Consider the following 9,196-nt stretch of genomic DNA (forward strand, 5'->3'; position numbering starts at 1 on the left):
AATCGCTTCTGTGGGCAGAAGACAGCGGACTTGGGAAACCGAGGAGGTTGCTGGGCAGGGTTGAGAAGCAGGTGTGATGGAGACCACAGATCTCTGGGGCAAGCGAGGGCCTGTGGGGATGGATATACTGGGAAAGGAAGGAATAATTCCAGATTTACAGGTGTTCCCGACACCCTGCCAGCCTGTTCCTGTTCCTGCCCCCACAAGGCGGGAACATTTGTGAGTGGCCACCGGGATTAAATGAGGCGGCCTAGGTTCCGGTGAGAAGAACTGACTCATTGGAAAAGACCCTGATGCTGGGAAAGATTGAAGGCGGGAGGAGAAGGGGACGCCAGAGGATGAGATGGTTGGATGGCATCACCGACTCAATGAACATGAGTTTGAGCAAGCTCCGGGAGTTGGTGATGGACAGGGAAACCTGGTGTGCTGCAGTCCATGGGTTTGCAGAGTCAGATACGACTGAGCGATTGAATTGAGCTGAGGTTTCAATGCAGGGGCTGCCACTTGCCAGGAGTGGGAGAACTTGAATAAGTCAGTGCACCTTCTGTAAGCACAGAAAACACAGACATCAAGGGCGGCACGCCTGGCTGGATCCCCATGGCTGGGTCCATGGCTCAGAGTGAAGCCAGGGGAGGGACAGTGGATGGTCTGTGGGTTGGCCCAATACTACTTCCTAGAACATCCACCAAAACGTGTAAGATCTTTGTCAAGCATAACAAAGTCCACTGTTTTGTAGACGTCTTTCCATTTGAATAAATGTAGATCTACACAACTGAAAAATAAAACAAAATACAAGGACTTCCCTAACAGTCCAGTGGTCAAGACTCCATGCTCCCACTGCAGGGGCCACGAGTTCCATCCCTCGTCAGGAAACTAAAATCCCCATGTGCCATGCAGTGCGGCCAAAAAATAAATAAATAACATTTTAAAATAAAATACAAATAATAAAAAGTAATCTCCCTGGTTTCTTTGTACTTTTAACAGTATGTTGCCTATTGAATTTAAAATTACACACATACCAGAGTCTAAAAAATGATATAAATGAACTTATTAACCAAACAGAAACAGACTCATAGAAACAGGCATAGAAAGCAAACTTATGGTTACCAAAGGGGAAAGGAAGGGGTGAGGGAGGGATAAATTAGGAGTTTGGGATTAACAGGCTTCCCTGGTGGCTCAGATGGTAAAGAGTCTACCTGTAATGCAAGAGACCTGGGTTCAATCCCTGGGTCAGGAAGGTACCCTGGAGAAGGAATGGCTAACCCACTCCAGAAATTCTTGCCTGGAAAATTCCATGGACAGAGGAGCCCGGTGGGCTACAGTCCATGGGATCACAAAGAGTCAGACACGACTGAGTGACTAACAGACACATACTGCTGCTGCTGCTGCTAAGTCACTTCAGTGGTGTCCGACTCTGTGCGACTCCACAGAAGGCAGCCCACCAGGCTCCCCCATCCCTGGGATCCTCCAGGCAAGAACACTGGAGTGGGTTACCATTTCCTTCTCCAATGCATGCACGCATTCAGTCGTGTCCAACTCTGTGCGACCCTATGGACAGCAACCCACCAGGCTCCTCTGTCCACAGGATTCTCTAGGCAAGAACACTGGAGTGGGTTGCCATTTCCTTCTCCAACAGATACACACTACTATATATAAAATAGATGACCAACAAGGACCTACCATTTAGCACAGGGAACTATATTCACTATCTTGTAATAAACTGTAGTGGAAAAGAATCTGAAAAGGAATATCTATATCCATATCTATATCTATGTCTATATTGCTTGTTGCTAAGTCACTTCAGTCGTGTCTGACTCTGTGTGACCCCATAGACGGCAGCCCACCAGGCTCCCCCGTCCCTGGGATTCTCCAAGCAAGAACACTGGAGTGGGTTGCCATTTCCTTCTCCAATGCATGAAAGTGAGAAGTGAAAGTGAAGTTGCTCAGTCGTGTCCGACTCTTCGAGACCCCATGGACTGCAGCCCACCAGGCTCCTCCATCCATGGGATTTTCCAGGCAAGAGTACTGGAGTGGGGTGCCATTGCCTTCTCCATATGTCTATATATATGTATGTATATAACCGATTCACTCTCATATGTATATATATAACTGTACACCTGAAAATAACATCACATTGTAAGTCAACTATACTTCAATTAAAAAAAGGAAACTCCCCAAAATAAAATAAAATTGCATGCACACTCACATCTGTGGCTTGTCTGTCACTTCCTTTGGACAACACTGGTCTAGCTGACTCCTTAGGTCTGGTCCCACTTAGATTAGAAGATGGAATGACAGCCCATCCCTCCTCATTTAAAAGTCCTTCCTTAGGGCAGAGGCAGCTGCATTAATTAGGCTTTTGTTGCATAACAAACCACCCCAAAATGTAGTGGCTTCCAACACGTGTTTACTTAGCTAACAGTTCTGTGAGCCTGCAACTTGGGCCAGGCTCAGCTGGTCCATTCTTCTCTCAATCTTGGCTGGCTATACTCAGTGTTCACAGTCAGTTGGGCAGCTCTGATTCCGGGGTTTGGCTGGCCATGGCCAGGGTGACAGAGAAACAAAGTCTGTGTCCCTTGTCACCCACCAGGCAAGCCCAAGATTATTCACACAGTGGGCCTGAGACTCCAAAAGCTACAGAATACAAGCTGCAGGACATTTGGCAGCCTAGATCAGAACTCAGCCCAGGGCACCAGAGGCATAGCTGTTGTCCAAAGCTAGTGTGAGGCTCAGCCTAAACTCAAGGGCTGGGAAAACAGACTGCCTCTGTAGTGAGAAGCTCTGCCAAGAATTGGGGCCATTTTTGCAATCCACTTTCACCAGCTGAGTGGCTCCAAACAAGGAAAGGACTCACCTTGTTCCCTGGTCCCGCTGTCTGTCAGGACCTCACTGGTGACTTTCATGGGCCTTAGGCACTTGACCCCCAGGGGCTCCTTCCTCCATAAAATGAATGAACATTTGAATAAAAGTTGGGACTTTCCTGGTGGTCCAGTGGCTAAGGTGCAGAGGGGCTGGGTTTGATTCCTGGTCAGGGAATCAGATCCCACATGCTACAACTGAAGATCCTGCATGCTGCAGCTAAGACCTTATGCAGACAAATTAATTACATTTTTTTAAAAATTAAAAATTACTAAATAAAAGTTATATTTTATGACTACATTGATACAATGATGAACATATTCATTTTTTTTTCTTCAGATTTTTAAAAGAAAAGAAAATTGAACCATTTTCATGGGCACCTAGAAGTCTCCTGGGCCCGAGGTATTGGGTGGTCTGCGCCAGGCAGATGAGTTGGTCCTGCTCTTGGTGGCTGCGTGGGCACAGGGCACCTGAGTGGCTCAGAGGCCCAGCAATTGCTCAGCCACCTGGGAGTCATTCAGGGTGCCAAAGGGTGGGGCAGGTGTCCTCTGACTGAGTTACATATTTCCCCAATTAACTGTGTTTCTAATACTCTATGAGAACCTCAGTGCTTTGTCCTTCATTTAAGCGATGAACCATTGTTAGGCTCCCAGGGAACCTCCCGGAAGCCAGGTGAAACCAGGAAGTGCATTCAGGACTTCAGAGGGTGATATTGACATCAGGGCCCTTCCCCTTTGTCCATCACTTTCCATCTGCCAAGGGCTTTCCCACGCTTCCCTGCCTTTGAACCTCACACCCACTGTTTGAGGTGGATGCAACAGATGGTCCTCCCCCGCTTTTCAAAGATGCAGAAACTGAGGCTTGGAGATACCACAGGACCTGCCAGTTTAGAGGCAGAGTCACCAAGGAGCCCCGGTTCCAAGATAGGAAGTGCTGGGTTTCCACATGCCAGGTGATGTGGCCCTCGTGGTCACTGGTGTGGCCGCCAGCCCTGGTAACCGGAGCCTCCCCTTACACCTGAAGGAGGCCGGCCACAGAGTGCAGGCCTTCACTGATGACCTGTGTGGAGATTTCCTGACGGGCCAGAGGTGTAGGCCACATGAATTTGGGGTGGGATGGGCTGGGCGGTTCTTTCAGCTTCTTGAGGAAGTAATTTATGGCAGCTCTTCAAAATCAAAGCCTGCTTTTTGCTTCTTCTCAGATATGCATACTAGTCTGTTGTTTTTTACAAGGCTATATTACCACACGTCCTATTTATTTAAAAAGACTATTAAAAACTAAAACTAGAGCTACCGTATGACCCTATAATCCCACTCTTGTGCGTATATCCAGAGAAAAACATGGTCCAAAAGGATACATGCGCCCCAATGTTCAGAGCAGCACTATTTACAATAGCCATGACATGAAAGCAACTTTGGGCTTCCCTCGTGGCTCAGACGGTAAAGCGTCTGCCTGCAATGCGGGAGACCCAGTTTCGATCCCTGGGTTGGGAAGATCCCCTGGAGAAGGAAATGGCAACCTACTCCAGTACTCTTGCCTGGAAAATCCCATGGACAGAGGAGCCTGGTAGGCTACAGTCCATGGAGTTGCAAAGAGTCAGAAATGACTGAGTGATTTTATTTTCCTTTCCTGCCCACAATGCAAGAGACCCAGATTCGATCCCTGGGTTGGGAAGATTCCCTGGAGAAGGAAATAGCAACCCACTCCAGTATTTTTGCCTGGAAAATCCCATGGACAGAGGAGACTTGCAGGGCTACAGTCCATGGGGTTGCAAAGAGTCGGACACAACTTAGTGACTAAACCACCACCATAGGAAGCAACCTAAATGTCCATCAACAGAGGAATGAATAAAGAAGATGTGTTACATATATATCATGAAATACTAATCAACCATTAAAAAGAACGAAATAATGCCATTTGCAGCAACATGGATGGGCCTAGAGATTTTCATACTGCTGCTGCTGCTGCTGCTTCTAAGTCGCTTCAGTTGTGTCCGACTCTGTGCAACCCCATAGACGGCAGCCCACCAGGCTCCACCGTCCCTGGGATTCTCCAGGCAAGAATAGTGGAGTGGGTTGCCATTTCTCCAATGTATACTGAGTGAAGTAAATCAGACAGAGAAGGAGAAACATCGTATGACATCCCTTATGTGAGGAATATAAAGAGAAGTGATACAAATGGACTTACAAAACAGAAAGACTAACGGTCTTAGAGAAAGAACTTTTGGTTGCCTGGGGGAAGGGATAGTTAGGGAGTTTGGATGGACATGTACACACTCCTGTATTTAAAACGGATAACCAAAAGGACCCACTGTACAGCACAGGGAACTCTGCTCAATGTTACGTGGCGGCCTGGATGCCAGTGTGGTTTGGGAGAGAATGGATACATGTATATGTTGGCTGACTCTCTTTACTGTTCACCTGAAACTATCACAGCATTGTTAATCGGCTATAACCCAATACAAAATAAAGTTTTTTAAAAAGAAAAAAAGCATATTAAAAAGGACAGAACTTAAAAGTCAAGTGGCCCTGTCTTTTCTACCATCTTCCAGCAGGGCAGCTGACCTAACCTCTCTGACCTAGCCTCCTGTATCTGAAATGATCAGCCAACACCTGGAACTCCTTTGTGAGGTTTAAGGAAGAAGGATGCAGCAAGTCCCTAGCCCAGAGCTCAGAGGCTAGCTCCAGGCCTCCTGGAAGCACTCACGGTCAGGACTCTCTGCTGCTGCTGCTGCTAAGTCGCTTCAGTCATGTCCGACTCTGTGCGACCCCATAGACAGCAGCCCACCAGACTCCCCCATCCCCGGGATTCTCCAGGCAAGAACACTGGAGTGGGTTGCCATTTCCTTCTCCAATGCATGAAACTGAAAAGTGAAAGTGAAGTCGCTCAGTCGTGTCCAACTCTCCGCAGCCCCCTGGACTACAGCCTACCAGGCTCTTCCATCCATGGGATTTTCAAGGCAAGAGTACTGGAGTGGTTGCCGTTGCCCTCTCCGTCATTACTCCTAGACATAACCAATTAGATCATATCTTCTTATTTTCAATAAGCAGTCAGCACTTCTCAAATAAAGCAGGACATTGATTTCCAGGTACTTATCTCTGTATGCTATTTATCCAAATAGATTTACATTGGAATTGAGCACTTTAGAAATGTATTAACAGCAAAAATATATTAAACACTCATAATTGGACCACATATGGCTTTCCTTGTCTTCTATATAGATATACTTACTCATTCATTAATTCACTTATAGTAATACCATCCAGACCTATGAATATTAATAGCCTGAGAACAAAATCCTGAGCATTAACTTCTGTTGTATAGGCATTAACTAGGTCTCTGACCTCAGAGTTACAGGGTTTAACCAAATCATTTATTCACACACATCTCTAGTCTCTGTTTAATTTGCCCAAGGCCTTGCATCCAGCATCCATAGGGGCAGAGAAGACCCCGCCCCTCGCCAGGCAGTCTTAAAACCCCTGCCGGCTCCCCTGTTCCTGGCCATTCCCATGCGGCCTCTGTGGATGAAACACGCAGTTCATCACCGCGGACCAAAGTAGCCTAAATGCTCTAAGCGTCATGGACATTTTTCTGTGACAACATGAAAAATCGGAACTCTTAGCCCTCACAGTGCCTGTCAGGGAGTGTGGGGTCCAGCCCTGCCTGCCCCCCCAGAGCCAGACCGGTGTAAACTGAGATGCAGGAGGTGGGGGGGGGAAGCCTGGCGCCTGCATACCAGTCATATTTCCCACATGTGCCCGCCCACCCAAAGCCATTCCAGTTAGCTGGCTGCTAAGGATGCCCTCCCTGCTGGCCCTGAGAAACCACCCTGTGCCTGGCTGGCCCCTGTGTCCCTCAGGCGGTGGTGACAACATGTTTCCTGCTCTAGCTTCGGAGCCCTACGTAAGGTCAGATCCCAGAGCGGAGGAGAGGGCTTCAGCTCTCAATTCAGTGCTGCCACATACATGCTGGACTCAACATGCCAGACTTGGGACATAGAGACAGCCTGGACAGCCAGGATGCCTGGAGTAATTTGCCGATGAGTTTAGTGGACTGTGGAGAGGAGCAGGGGGCCCTGAAGGTACAGAGCAGGGGGTACCTCATAAACCTAGTTGAGATGGGTCTAGGAAAGGTGAGATCAGGGCAGGCTTCCCAGAGAAGGTGATAGCTGAGCTGTATTCTGGATACCACACAGAGATGGGAAGGGCATTCCAGGCAAAGGGTTCAATCAGGGCAGAGGCTTGGAGGCACGTGAGCCTGGTGAGGGGGAGGGGATTAGGAGAAATGGGGACACCCATTGGTGTCCTGAGTATAAGGACTTGGAGGGGCCTGAGTATAAGTTGTAGACTTTGTCCCGGGGCCCTGGGGAGCAGGCCGGGAGGGAGGGATGGCCAGCTCTGTGATTCTGGGTCTAACTCTAGCTACCTTGCAGGCATGGACAATGGACAGAAAAGGGTAGGACACTTGGAGGCAGAGGTCCCTTCGGAGCTGCTGCAGAGGCCAGCTAGGAGGGGAGGGCAAGGGTCCTATGAAGACCGTGGCACTGGCAAGGTGGAAGTCAGAGAGGAGGGGACCCAGATCTGGGTGCCTCGTGTGAGAAGGGGTGAGTGAGGAGCAGGGGACCCAGGAGAGCACAGCTCCCAGCCTGTGGGGCCAAGAGCCTGGCCCACTAACAGGAGGACAAGCCCATTTTCCAGATTGTGTCAGGAGACAGGGCTGGAGATAAAAGATCTCAAGATACTAGCATACCTCAATCTATTGCACTTTGTTTTGTTGTCCTTTGCAGATACTACGTTTGTTTTTGTTTTTGTTTTACAAACTGAAGGTTTGTGGCAACTCTGCATCGAGTAAGTCCGTTTGTGCTATTTTTCCAGCAGCATTTGCTCACTTCATGTCTGTGTCTCAGATTTTGGTTATTCTTGCAGTATTTCATCTTTTTCCTTGTTATGTTTGTCATGGTGATCTGTGATCAGTGATCTTTGATGTTACTATTGCAATTGTTTTGTTGTTGTTATTGTTTTGTATTTTTAGATTAAGATATATACTTTTTTTTAGACACAGTGCTATTGTACATGTAATAGACCACAGTAGAGTATAAACATAGCTTTTATATGCACTGGAAAACCAAAAGCTTGTGTGACCTGCTTTATTGCAATATTCATTTTACTGCGGCAGTCTAGACTCGAATCCACATCTTCAAGGTCTACGTGTATTTGTGCAGGGCTGGGCCACTAGTTCCCAAGTGTCCACTATGAGAGGCAGAGCTCGGCAAAGCCTGGGTTATCGGATGTGAACAGCCATTGGAAAAGACCTGAATGCTGGGAAAGATTGAAGGCAGAAGGAGAAGAGGGCACCAGAGGATGAGATGGCTGGATGGCATCACCAATGCAATGGACATGAACTTGGGCAAACTTTGGGAGATGACTAGGGACTGGGAGGCCTGGCATGTTGCAGTCCATGGGGTTGCAGAGACTTGGACAAGACTGGGCGGCTGAACAACAACGACAAAGGGAAGCGAAAGGGAAGATCAATGTCATCCCTGATGAGGATGTGGGGCGGTGTAGACGAGCATTCATTGAAGACAAGGGGACAGCTTAGGAAAGCCATCTGGCAATATCTACTGATGTCAAGCTCATTTCAACATGTGGTGGATGCCCAGTAAATGCAGAGCTGGTGAATGAATGAAGAAGGCGAGGGGCAGCCACAGGGCAGACAGAGAGGGGCGATCAGAGAGGTGGGTGGAAAGCAGCCACACTCTGACGGGGGCGGGAAGATGCTGGGACACAGTGATCATGCCGCAGAGGGCTTGTGGCTTAGACACCCTTTGGACATATTGAACGATTTGCATTCCTTCTTTTAATCCTCTTTCCCACAGTCATTCACGTTTTCTTTTCTTCCCAGATATTTCTGTATCACCCACTACTTGCCAGGCACCTTGCCAGGCTGAACATCCAGTAATGACCAAGAAACACCCAGTCCTCACCCTCATGGAGCCTACAGACTGGACATGGAGATGCAGAAACGAATAGGTACATGGAACTGTCACGTTTCCTGGGCACAGATGTCTTCCTGGGCACTTCTCTGGGAGGTGGAGTCTTAGCAAAGATGGTAATTACAGGCTCTAAGGCCCTTTTACTCTGTGATCCCATCCGCTGGTGACCACCTTCCTGAGGGTTGACACAGCCATGACTGTTCCCATTTTACAGATGAGAAATGGAGAGGTGACCTGCCCAAGTTCACACAGGCTCCACACTATAACCCAACCCTGGGCCCCTTATATAAACCTTGGGGAAAAAGTATGTTAGGAAACTGCAGGGGAGCAAGCCCTGGTTCTGTA

The sequence above is a fragment of the Bos indicus x Bos taurus genome, chromosome 14, assembly GCF_003369695.1.
Source record: "Bos indicus x Bos taurus breed Angus x Brahman F1 hybrid chromosome 14, Bos_hybrid_MaternalHap_v2.0, whole genome shotgun sequence".
Taxonomy (NCBI): domain Eukaryota; kingdom Metazoa; phylum Chordata; class Mammalia; order Artiodactyla; family Bovidae; genus Bos; species Bos indicus x Bos taurus.